We start from the raw sequence: 13,152 nt of genomic DNA, 5'->3' as shown, positions 1-13,152 counted from the left end.
GAGACTTGAAGGTATGCACAGGTGAGGGGTGGGAGGACGAAGGGAGATGCAAAGGTGATGCAGAATCAGACAGAGAGAAAGGCCGAGAACACAGAAGACAAGCGAATTATTCTTAAAAGGATACAGTGGTCGAGCGACTGTGAAGTGGTGAAGGTGAGGTGGGGTGTGTCCTGGGCTGGGGCAGGTCTGTCCCCTCTTTCGGGGCCTGGGAACCGGGTGGAGGGTGGGCGGCTGGCGGTGATGACATCTGAATTAAAGCACATGTTAGACTGCTGACGCGGGTGATGCGAACTGGAGTCTGAGCCGGGCCGCTGAAAAAAAAAAAGGATATACTGGTCACAAGTGTCTAAGATCAAAGAAGGGCTGAGAAGAATAACCCATGAGCCAACTCGCTGAATTTGAATTTGGGAGAGACGTGGGGGGAAAGCGGGGGGAGACAGAAAGGAAGGAGGACGAGGGAAGAGGACCTAGAGTAGAAGCAGGAAGAGAAAGGACATCGTGAGGGACTTTGAGAGGCGAGGGCTCATCTGCAGGTGGAGGTGCAAATTCCCTACAGGGTCCTGTGTCTCTGGCCTCCTCCAGGTGCATTTGGCCTGAAGCAATAATAAATGATGGTTAAACAGCTCGTGACTAAATGTTGCTTTTAAGGTAAACTGACATAAACAAATATTGATTTATGACCAGAAAACGAAAACCTTAGCATCATGAATTTATCTTTCCTTCATCTTTGTGGCCACATTCGTGGCTGTCAATTCCCAGGACTTGCTAACTGACCGTTTTTTCTGGGCCGTTCAGCTTCACCGACTCCAATCACTCTGCTCATCCTTCACAGCTTTCATGAATCGAGCTGCTTGACATCTCCTGGTTATCTGGACCCACAGATCCCTTCTTTCCAGAAATGGGGCATCTTGTTTTCATTATCAGCTGGTTTACGGAGGCACTGACTTCTGAGCAGAACACATCCATGCTCACTCACTTTGCGTTTATTTGAAATCCACAAACTCTCCTGCTCAATACCAAGAACATGTTAGAGTCTTTTGTAGTCTGAAACCTTGGAATCATAGCCATGTTACAATAAAGAACATACAGTTTCCCCTTTAGTTATGTGAGGTCTTTTAGGGTTACTCTCCCCTGTCCTATGTTTCATAACCCTAAAAATCCTTCATTTTCAGAGACTCTGGCATATCCTAAGTATTCTGAGGATGAATTTAATGTGTATTTTAAACATGAGTTCCTTTTACTCAGTTGTAGTCCCTTAAGGGTTCCTGAGACCAAGTCCTTATTTCTATCTACACAGTTTTGAAAGAAAGCGACACATTCCTTTCATAGCTGAGTGAAAAGGACAAACAACAGCAATGAAGAAGTACTTGGCTCACCTGCCAAACCACAGCATTTTTTTCCTTAAACTAATGCAAGTACTTTGAGATGGGTGATTCATCCAGGCCCTCGGGGTACCAGGTAATCACACAATATGTGCGCTCCAGCGCTGAAGGTGCTGCACAATTTCCAATCCCATACTTCCAATCCCTTACCCTCACCCCCAAGCCTGGTGAGGATCTCCACAAAGTGTCTAGGAATGATCTGTCCATGCCTTACACTGTTCATACCCATCAGTGATGCTGACAGCAGTATCTCACTCCTGCTGGATGAGAGGAAAGGGACCCTCCATCCTCTCACGGGCTGGCACAGACCTTGCCTCTCTCCTCAGCCCACGCGCCTGTCAACACATCTGATGACAATTCTCAGGCCACAGGTGAATTGTGTTCCTTCCTCCTGGATGACAGCTTCTGTCAGCTCCCTGGTGGCAGGGTCTCTACTGTCTTCTCTCTTCCTCGGGGCTGAAAGATGGGGATGAGACGTCCCTGCCTGGGTGGGATTCCGACCTCACAGGAAAACCATTTTTTACCTGTTGAACCATATTTGAGGTGCTGTGTGGCTCTCCATTAGAAAAAGGAAAAGTGTTGCTTCCGAAATGATTTATTTGCAAAACTTTCTCTCATCTCTATATATGGAGTAGAGAATACTTTAAATTTACACACACAAAATAGAGAAATGGGGCTTCCCTGGTGGCGCAGTGGTTGAGAGTCCGCCTGCCGATGCAGGGGACGCGGGTTCGTGCCCCGGTCCGGGAGGATCCCACATGCCGCGGAGCGGCTGGGCCCATGAGCCATGGCCGCTGAGCCTGCGCGTCCGGAGCCTGTGCTCCGCAACGGGAGAGGCCACAACAGTGAGAGGCCTGCGTACCGCAAAAAAAAAAAAAAAAAGAGAGAGAGAGAGAAATGAAGCAATTTTCCATGGGAAAAAAGACACTTTTCATTTGAAACATTCAGATAATTAAAGCCAAAATATGTATGTGGGGAGGAAAGGGCACACTTGAATTACAAGGATAATTGCCCCGATTCACTACTTTACTTTGTATGTGTAGACACAAAAGTGTACAGTATTTAAAGTATCCGTTATCCTCAGAAATGAAACCCAAGCCTTTGTGAACTCATTTTATGTTAAGAAGCAGTGTCCAGAAACACTGGAACTGTGCCAGCACCATTGTTTGCCGTGCATTTGAGTGTCACTGAAGTCAGAGAGAAATTTGTTTCAAGGATAAGGTACCGTGTTTTCACGATAGGGCTTTCACCCGCGAGCGTGGGAAGGTGGAGGTTTCCCGCTCTTCATGACAAGCCCTTTCGCTCTGTCTTGAGGGAAGAAAGAAGTACATTAAGCGACAAAGCTGTACCTGAAAAACTTAACTTTCAAAGGCTGCAGCATTTCAGTTTGTAGAATATTAGCCTTTATCTTTGACTCTGTATAAGAGCTAGGCGACTTGGTAATCACAGTCACACTGATAAGGATTATATCTACAATGGAATCTTAAGAGTGTCTCAGCAAAGATTGTTGTAACCTCGAACTTGCTTAAAGAATCCTGGAAAAAAATGCTCTAGGTGGGGGAAAAAGGGGGTTACTGTTTAGTTTGGAAAGGGAAGGCAAACTTTGGGGGGAAGGGGAACCAATTCTTTAAACATTTCTTTGTTCAAAAGATGATTTTGTTAAGAAAAGCAAGGAATAAGAGAACAAGTCTTTTTGCAAATAAGAATCAATCCAACAGAACAGGGTAAACTATTCATAAAATAGATAAAGATAGTTTTATGTTGGAATTCTTACTACAGTTCACGGCGGAGGGGGGAGGGGGAGGATGAAAATAATCTTTTTCTTTTTTCCTGTATGAGAAATCGTTTATTTCTTAAATCACTTTTCTGGGGGGAGCGGGGTCAGGTTCTGAACTAAGTTTATTATGTAGCTTGTTTCCTTTTTCAAAAATTAATTTTTATTGGAGTAGAGTTGATTTACAGAAAATAATCTTCTTTTAGAGGACCACTTACTCCCTACAAGGATAAGATTTCACCCTCCAATGCTTTTTCTTTTACTTTCTTTTTAAACTTTTAGATATTTATTTCCAGCAGTTAAAAATTAATAACCATTTCTCACTACTGAGTAGGGGCTCCTGGAAACAGAAGAAAAACCAGCATTCTCTAGGGCCATGCTGAATGTGGGCTGCAGAACCAAGACTTTGACTTGGCCAGGCAGACCCAAAGACAGAGGTGTTGGAAGCCAAGCAAGTGCCTGTTCTGAGTGCAGGGGTTAAATGTGTGGTTTTGGATCCAGCTAACTGGCTTTTAATCCAGGTGCTCTCATCACTAACTCTAAGCGGGGCAGTTTACTTGGCCTCCTATATCTCATTTCTCTGCCTATTAAATGAGAAAGCTAGAACCCTCCCCAGAGGTTGTTATGCGAATTACATAGGCCCATATATGCCAGCTGCTTAGAACCATGTCTCACCCAACATAAGTACTCCACAAACGTCACTACTTATTAGTTTATACTTACCCAGGTGAAGGTTTGACTGTGTGATGGGCTGGATGTGTTGGGCTAACATCCAGTCCACGATGTGCCACGTGCCCCAGATTCCATCATGGTTCAGCTAAGTTTTTAGTTTAACTGGCATCCCATGCTAGGAGCCATCTCTGTGGGCAGGCAGACATCTAAATATTTGTATAAGGAAAATAACTACTGAAGGCAGAGACTGGAGGCAGAGACCCCACCGGGAAAATGTTACAGTGGTTTAGGTTTTCTTTGATAGAGGCTGGATTGCAGAAGACTGAAAGGGAAGGAGTGTTGAATGTAAGATGATTGTGAGAAGAAATAAAACAATGACTTCAAGGTTTCCTGCCTGGGTTTCCAGGAGTATGATTGTACCAATTAGCACAATAAGAAATGTGTAATTTCCAAATTAAGCTGACAGCTCAGTTTTTCTTTCATTTATCCCTAAGCAGCTACTCTTCACTTTTCCTGCAATGAATGTGCCAACTTTCATCACTTTTTTCTTAACATTCAGAGCCTGATTCACAACATTTCAGCATATGGCTGTGCTTTGTGTCAGATACAAACTCCCTCAGCTTTGTTCCCACAATTTCCCGCTTTTCATCCATGCTTTTATGGGTTCCCTGTGTGGCTCCATCATTTTTCTTTTTTTTTTTGAGACATGGAGGGAAAAAAGTCATTCTTGCACAAGATTAGCACTTTCACGTATACCGCTGTTTCTCATGAGCCCCTGCTTCATAAATTTTTAAAAAGAGTGCTTCATCATTTTAATCATTTATTTACTATAGCATTAATTCTTCCCCTTCACTGGCTTACAAAAATCAGAATACAGGCAAGTGAAAATCTTTTCTAATCCAAAAAACATCTTTCAGGGCTTCCCTGGTGGCGCAGTGGTTGAGAGTCCGCCTGCCGATGCAGGGGACACGGGTTCGTGCCCCGGTCCGGGAAGATCCCACGTGCCGCGGAGCGGCTGGGCCCGTGAGCCATGGCCGCTGAGCCTGCGCGTCCGGAGCCTGTGCTCCGCAACGGGAGAGGCCACAACAGTGACAGGCCCGCGAACCGCAAAAAAACCCCCAAAACATCTTTCAGCACAATCTTACTACACCCCGAGCTTCCTCCTTTTTGCATCCTCCCATTTAGCAATGAACTTATTGACAAAAAAAGTCTATGTTTCCTCTTCTACTTCCTTGGTTCTCATTCACTTATGATTCCGTTTTAAAAAGTTTTTTTGTATAAATGCATATGGCATACGCACCAAAAAGGGCACAAACCATCATTGTATACCCAGTGAGTGAACACACTCTAGTAACAGCCTGGGTCACGAAATAGGTTACCATCTTCTCAGAAGCTCCTCTCATATTCCCTTCCCTTTTCTTCAAAAGAAATTGGCTATTTTGACTTCCAACATCCTGGATTAATTTTACATATTTTAAATTTTTATGTACATGAAATATTACAGTATATGCAGCCTTCTGTATCTGACTTCTTTCCCTCAAAACCAGGTTTATGAGATTCACCTGTTTCTTGAATGTATGAGCTGTTCAGTCATTTTCATTGCTGGATAGTATTCCGTCATGTGAATATACCACTAGTTTTTAATCCATTCTACTATTTATGGGCAATTAGATTGTTTCCAGTTTTAAGCTATTGCTGCTATGAGCATTCTTTTGGTGCATATATGTACACATTTCTATTAGATGTATTTAGAAAAGGAATTTCTGTGTCAAAGGTTACACATATGATCAATGCAAAGCAGTTTTCCAGAATGATTTTACCAATTTACACACTCATCAGCAATGGATGAATGTTCAGTTGCTCTCATACTTGCTGACACTTAGTATTGTCCGTACTTTTTATTTAATTTTAGCCATTCAAGTAGGTGTCAGGCAATATCTCAATGTGTGTTGTTTTCCTCTTTTAAATTCAAATATGTTGAGGAACAATCTGCCTACAATAAAATGTACCCATTTTAGGCTCCATGTGTTTGAACATGTGTACACCTGTGTAGCCACCATCTAATCAAGATATAGAATATTTCCATTACCCCAGAGTTTGTTGCCCCCTTGCAGTGAATGCTTCTCATTTTGGATACCAGTTAACCACTGATCAGCTTTCTGTCTCTATAAAGTAGTTTTGCCTCTCCAATTATTTAACAAAATAAAACCAAATAGTATATACCCATTTGTGGCTTCTTTTGTGAACAAAAGTACATTGATTTTGAGATTAATGCAGGTTGTGTGTATCAATACTTTATTGCTTTTTTTTGCTGAGTAGTATTCAAGGATAGGAATAAACTGTATTTTGTTTATTCATCTGTTGATGGGAATTTGAGTAACTTCCACTTTTTGACAATTATGAATAAGGCTTCCATCAGTATTCATGTCCAAGTGTTGTTGTAGACATAAGATTTTATTTTTCTTGGGTAAATGCCTAATTGTGGAATTTATGGTATGAGTGTGTATTTAACTTTATAAAAAGTCACCAAAATATTTCCAAAAGTGATTGTATCATCTTGCATTCCCACCAGCAGTGTATGAGAGTTCCTGTTCTATTTCACTGTTTTAGCTGTATCTCACAGTCCAATTTCCAAATATTTGGAGATTCTCCAGATATCTTTTTGTTATTGATTTCGAATACACTTGCCAACATTTGGTGTTGCCAGTCTTTAATTTTAGCTATTCTAGAGGATGTATACTAGTATCGTGTTGTTTTAATTTTTATTTCTTTCAATGATGTTTTTTTCATATGCTTATTTTCCATATCTTCTTTGGTGAATCATTAGTGAAACCTGTCCCTTTAAAAAAAAATCAGGTTATCTTCTTATTGTTGAGTTGTAAGAGTTGTTTACACACTCTGAATACAAGTCTTTCAACAGGCATATGTCTTGCCTATGTTTTCCCCAGTCTGTGTTATGCATTTTTGTATTCTTAACCATGCATTCGGAAGGGCAAAAGTTTTAAATTTTAGTTGTCTAATTTATCATTGTTTCTTCTTTTGTGGTTTTTGTGTCCTAAGAAATCTTTGCTTAACACGATAATTGTTTTTTCCTGTTTTATTTTGGAACGTAAAAAAGTTTTAGTTCTTGTACTTTGGACTATAATTCACTTCAAATTAATTTTTGTATATGTTGTGAAATATGAGTCAGGATTTATTTCCCCCACTTCCCAGCCATAGGAATAGCCAGGTTTTTCAGCAGCATTTGTTGAAGACTATCCTTTCCTCATGGAATTCCTTTGGTATCACTGAAAATCAGTTGACAATATATATGTGTATATAATATTTCTAGACTCTCTATTGTTTTCTATTGATCTATTTGTTTATCCTTATGCCAGAACTGGTGTATGGTCTTGATAACTGTTGCTTTAAAGTAATTTTTGAAAATCTAATATTGTAAATCCTCTACCTTTGTTCTTGTTTTTCAAAATTGTTTTTTGAAACAATATGTGATAGATCAATATTCAAGGACCTATTCTAGGTACTTTGTATTTCCACATAAATTTTAGATTAAGCTTGTCAAGTTGTACAAAAATCTTGCTGGAATTTTAATAGGAATAATGTTAAATCTGCAAATCAATTTGGGGAGAATTGATATCTTAACAGTATTGAGACCTTCAGTTCACAAATATATTTCTCCACTTGTTAGCTCTTTAAAAATTTTCTCTCTGCAAAGCGTTGTAGTTTACGGTATGCAGGTCTTGTTCATATTTTTGTTAAATTGTCCTGAAGTGTTTTATTTTTTGATGCCAAAATAAATGCTATTGTTTTTTAAATTGTGTTTTTCAATTGTTTGCTGCTAGAATATAGAAATAAAATTACGTTTTGTGTACTAAATATCCTGTGACTTTTCTAAATTCTCTTATTAATTCTGGTATTTCTTTATAGGTTTCATAGGATTTTCTATGGCACATTCACATCATCTGTGAATAAAGAGGGTTTAAAATTTTTCTTTTCAATCTAATTGACTTTAATTTTTTTTCTTGCCTTATTGAACTGGCTAGAACATCCAGTGCACTGTTGAATGAAAGTTGTAAGAGCAGACATCTTGGCTTTGTTCTCAGTCATAAGGGGAAAATATCCAGGCTTCTACTATTAAGTTTGATGGTAATTGTAAGCTTTTACTCATATCAAATTAAGGAAATTTCCTTCTATTTCTCATTCTTTAATTTTTTTAACACAAATAGGTATTGAATTTTGTTAAATGATTTTGGTATGTCTATTGGTATGATCATATGGTTTTTCTCCTTTATTCTGTTACTATGATGACTTACATTGATTGGTTTTTAGCTGTTAAACCAATCATGTATTCCTGGAATAAGCCCCCATTGGTCATAATATGTTATCTTTTTATATATTTCTGGGAATTGATGTGCTAATATTTGGTTAAGGATTTTTACATCTATGATCATGAGGAATATAGGTCTGTCGTTTTCTTTCATTGTTACATTTTTGTTTACTTTTCATATCATAGTAATGCTGCCCTCATAAACTGAGTTTGGAAGTATTTAATACTTTTCTATTTCCTGGAAAAGGTTTGTGAGATAGATATAATATCTTCTTTACATATTTGATAGAATCTAGATCTGGAGTTTTCTTTGTGGGAAAGTTAAGTATAAAATCAATTTCTTTTACTGATATAGGGCTATTCAGGTATTTTATTTCTTCATGTGTTAGCATTGATAATTTGTGTATTCCAAGGAATTTGTCCAATTTATGTAGGTTGCAGAATTTATTGGACTAAACATGTTCATATTATTGTCTTATTTGCTTTTAATATCTGTAGTATCTGTACTAATGTCTTTTCTCTACACGTCATGTTGGTCATTTGTGTCTTCTCTCTTTTTTTTTTCCTTGATCAATCCAGCTTGAGTGTATCAATTTTAATGATCTTTTTACAGAACCAGCTTGTTGTTTTGTTAAATTTCTCTGTTGTTTTTCTATTTCACTGTTTTAGCTGTATCTCACAGTCCAATTTCCAAATATTTGGAGATTCTCCAGATATCTTTTTGTTATTGATTTCGAATAATTTCAGTTTGATTAGAGAACATACTTTGCATGTTTTAAATTTATAGTCTTTTTAATGGCCCAACATATGGTCTACCCTGGAAAATGTTCTGCATGCACTTGCAAGAATGTGAATATTCTTTGTGTAGAGTATTTTGTAAATGTCAGTTAGGTCAAATTGAGAGTATTGTGCATTTGCTCTAACAACTATTGTGGAGGAGTGTTAAAATATCAAACTATATTCATGAACTAATCTATTTCTCTTTTTGCTTCATGTATTTTGAAGCCCTGTTATTAGGTGCATATATATTTAAGATTGTTACCTCTTCTTGATGAACTGATTATTTTAAAATTATAAAATCTTTTATCATTTTATTATTCATATGAAATGTCTCATATTTAAGACTTCCATTTTGCTGTTTTCTACATCTTCTTTGTTGTTTTTCCTATTTTCTTCTCTATTTTTTGATTAATTGTGCATTGTGTAGTATTCCATTTTTTCTCATCTGTTGGCACATTGCCTGTACCTCTTTGTTTCATTTTTTAATTGTTGCTTTGAAGATTTCACTATTATCGTTCCTTAAATTACTACAATCTATCCTGAATTAATAGTATACTACTTCATGTATTAAAAACTTTAAAATAGTATAACTTCCATTCACCCTCTTTCTTTATTCTAGTGTTGTCTTACATTTTACCTTTTTATAAAGCCCACAGTATACTGTTATTATTTTTGCCTTCAATAGTTCAGTGATCTCTTCAAGAAATTAAGAAAAAAAAAATAGTTAAAATTACTATTTCCTGTGTTCTTCTTTTTTTGTGTGTGGATCCAAGTTGTCATCTGATGGCATTTCCCTTTAGCCAGAAGAACTTCTTTTAGTATTTTTAATAGTGGACTTGTGCTAGAGACAAAACCTCTCAGCATTTTTTCCCAGAAAATGCATATTGCTTTTTTTTTTTTTTTATTTTTCATTGTGGTAAAATACACATAACATAAAATTTACCATCTTAACTATTTTAAGTGTACAATTCAATAGTGTTAAGTACATTCACATTGTTGTGCAGTCAATCTCCAGAACACTTTTCATCTTGCAAAACTGAAACTCTGTACCCATTAAGGAACAACTCACCATTCCTCCCTCTCTCCAGCCCCTGGCAAACACCATTCTACTTTTTGTTTCTATGAACTTGATTACTCTAGGTACCCCATATAAGAAGAATCATATAGTATGTTTTTTGTGTGTGGTGTGTGCGTGTGTGTGTGTGTGACTGGCTTATTTCATCTTGCATAATGTCTTCCAGATTCATCTAAGTTGTAGCATGCATCAGAATTTCTGTCCTTTTTAAGGCCAAATAATATTCCATTGTATGTATATACCACGTTTTGTTTATCCATCAATGGACAATTGGGTTGTTTTTGGCTACTATAAATAATGCTGCTATGAACATGCTATACGAATCTCTTGGAGACCCTGTTTTCAATTCTTTTGGCTATATACCAAGAAGTGGAACTGCTAGATCATATGGTAATTCTATTTTTCATTTTTGAGGAACTGCCATACTGTTTTCCTAAGCAGCAACATCATTTCACATACCCACCAACAGTGCATGAGGGTTTCAATTTTTCCACATCCTTGCCAACACTTGATACTTTGAATTTATTTATTTATTTATTTATTTATAGCAGCCATCCTAATGGGTGTGAGCTGATATCTCATTGTGATTTTCATTTGTATTTCTCTAATAATTAGTTCAGCATCTTTTCATGTGTTTGTTGGCCATGTGTGTATCTTCTTCAAGAAGTGTCTTTTCAAGTCCTTTGCTCATTTTTAAATTGGGTTGCTTGGTTTTTTGTTGTTGTTGTTGAATTGTAGGAGTTCTTTCTATATTCTGGAGATATAGGAGATATATATTTATATCTATATGTCTATATAGATATATCTCCCTTATCAGATACATGATTTGCAGATATTTCCTCCCATTCTGTAGGTTGCTTTTTCACTCTGTTGATTGTGTCCTTTGATGTACAGAAGTTTTCATTTTTATGTAGTCCAATTTATCTATTTTTACTTTGGTTGACAGTACTTATTTAATAATTTATTGTCAAGTCTGTGTCATGAAGCTTTCCCTTGTTTTCTTCTAAGAGTTTATAGCTTTAGCTCTTACATCTAGGTCTTTGATCCATCATGAATAATTTTTGTGTCCAACTTTATTCTTTTGCATGTGAATATCCAGTTTTCCCAGTAACATTTATTGAAAAGACTAACTTTTCCCCATTGAATGGTCCTGGCAACTTTGTTGAAAATTATTTAACTATATATGTGAGGATTTATTTCTGGGCTGTCTGTTTTATTTTTTTGGTCTATATGTCTGTCTTGTGCCAGTATCACACTCTTTTGATTTCTGTAGTTTTATCACTTACTTTTGATAGATACTTTCTTTGCCTATATCATTTTAAAATAAGTTTTTGTTTGTTGGTTTTGGCACTGTAAAGATGTTGTGATATTGTTTTCTGGCCTGCATTGTTGCTGATGAGAAGTCAGTCCCCTTCTTTATTGTTCCCTTGTATGTAATGTTCACTTATTCATTAAGATTGCTAAAATGTTTGCTTAGAAATGTAGATACTACAAGTAAATATTTGCTTAGAGTTGATTGCAACGTGGATTAAAGTCTCTGTATTTTAGCTTTTTACTCATTCAAAGTGGTCTTTTTTTTAATCAATTTGGCTGAAGAAGTGGAAGTTTACTGGTTGTATATTAAATGGTCGTTTAGATAGATATTATTTTTTAAATATATTGAAATATCAGAGTTTGTTTCAAATGAATTATAAATCTATATCTAGGTATTTATATGTATATGTCCCTGGTATAAAAATAATACCTATCCCAGAACTATTTGTAGAAGTCTATTGTCTAGTAGCTGTTTCAAGAGCTGAGCTGAGTATTAGTCTCCAGGTCAGATAACAGGTGGAATGTTTAAGTTGACAGGACATGATAACCCAGGAGGGACATCACCAAGTCCTTGTGTTCTGCCTTCACACTGACTTCTGAGGACGACTGAGAGTGTGGGTATCTCTTCACTTTAGCGATCCTCCCTTCATCCCCTCCACCTCCACAGGGTGTAGTCAGGGGCTAGAGTACATTTCACAATGATCAGGTTTAACATCTTGTGTGAAACACCAAATCACGCTGGGACATCTCAGCAGCAAGTCTGCTGGCGTGAAGAGCTGGCTCTCCTGCATTCCTCCTTTCCAAACCATGCCTCTTCTGCAAAGAGTGCTCAGACAGCACGCATATATATCCACAGGAACAAGCACCAGTTAACAGGCATAGGCTAAGTTTAGACCTAGAATGACTCAAGTACACCTGAAAATGGAAATCCTTACTCATGCCATGCTCTCTTCAAATTTCTACTCTCCCAGCCTTCTCTGTTTTCATGAATGGTACCCCAGGAACTCAGTTTTTCATGTCAAAAACCTGCATTTCATTCTCAATTCCTCCCTTCTCCACATCGAATGCCTCAGCAACTCCTACTGTACCTTTTCCTTCAGGAGCCGAAGTGCTTCATATCAGTTTACTTCTCTCCATCCCGCTGGCCAAGTGGCCATCTCCTGCCTAGACCTCGCACTTGCCTCTCACTGGTCTCCATCATGTACCCCTGCCTCCTTCTGACCTGTTTTTTCCAGCAGCCATTTTTATCTTTGCATTTTGAATAGAATACACACCCATTTGCATGACTTTCATGGCGTTACATGATCTAATCTCTGTCTACTTCTCCAACATCCTATTCTCCTACCTCACACGCTGTACTTCAGCCATGCAAACCTCCCTTCGTGTCTTTGAACAAGGTAAGCCTCCCCGGACTGCCCTGGTGGCACAGTGGTTAAGAATCCGCCTGCAGGGGGCTTCCCTGGTGGTGCAGTGGTTAAGAATCTGCCTGCCAATGCGGGGGACACAGGTTCGAGCCCTGGTCCGGGAGGATCCCACATGCCACGGAGCAACTAGGTCCATGCGCCACAACTACTGAGCCTGCACTCTAGCCCACGAGCCACAACTACTGAGCCCGCGCGCCTACAGCCCATGCTCTACAACAAGAGACGCCACCACAATGAGAAGCCCGCACACTGCGACAAAGAGTAGCCCCTGCTCACCTCAACTAGAGAAAGCCCATGTGCAGCAATGAAGACCCAATGCAGCCAAAAATAAATAAATTAATTAAATAGATTTATTTAAAAAAAAAAAGGTAAACCTCCCCCATAGCAGCCCATCCCTTTGTTCA

The 13,152-nt window shown here is 38.2% G+C and overlaps 1 non-coding gene across 1 annotated transcript; it reads left to right on the top strand.

Annotated features, from left to right (window-relative positions):
- Positions 1-234: 234 nt before the first annotated feature.
- LOC115851573 (small nucleolar RNA SNORD104) lies at positions 235-304 on the top strand. Its single transcript, XR_004038850.1, has one exon. It is a non-coding gene; the product is annotated as a small nucleolar RNA SNORD104 (small nucleolar RNA).
- The last annotated feature ends 12,848 nt before the right edge of the window (positions 305-13,152 follow it).

Source organism: Globicephala melas, chromosome 14 (assembly GCF_963455315.2).
Source record: "Globicephala melas chromosome 14, mGloMel1.2, whole genome shotgun sequence".
NCBI lineage: Eukaryota > Metazoa > Chordata > Mammalia > Artiodactyla > Delphinidae > Globicephala > Globicephala melas.
The sequence above is the reverse complement of the archived record's forward strand: the minus strand, read 5'-3'. Positions and strand labels throughout refer to the sequence as shown.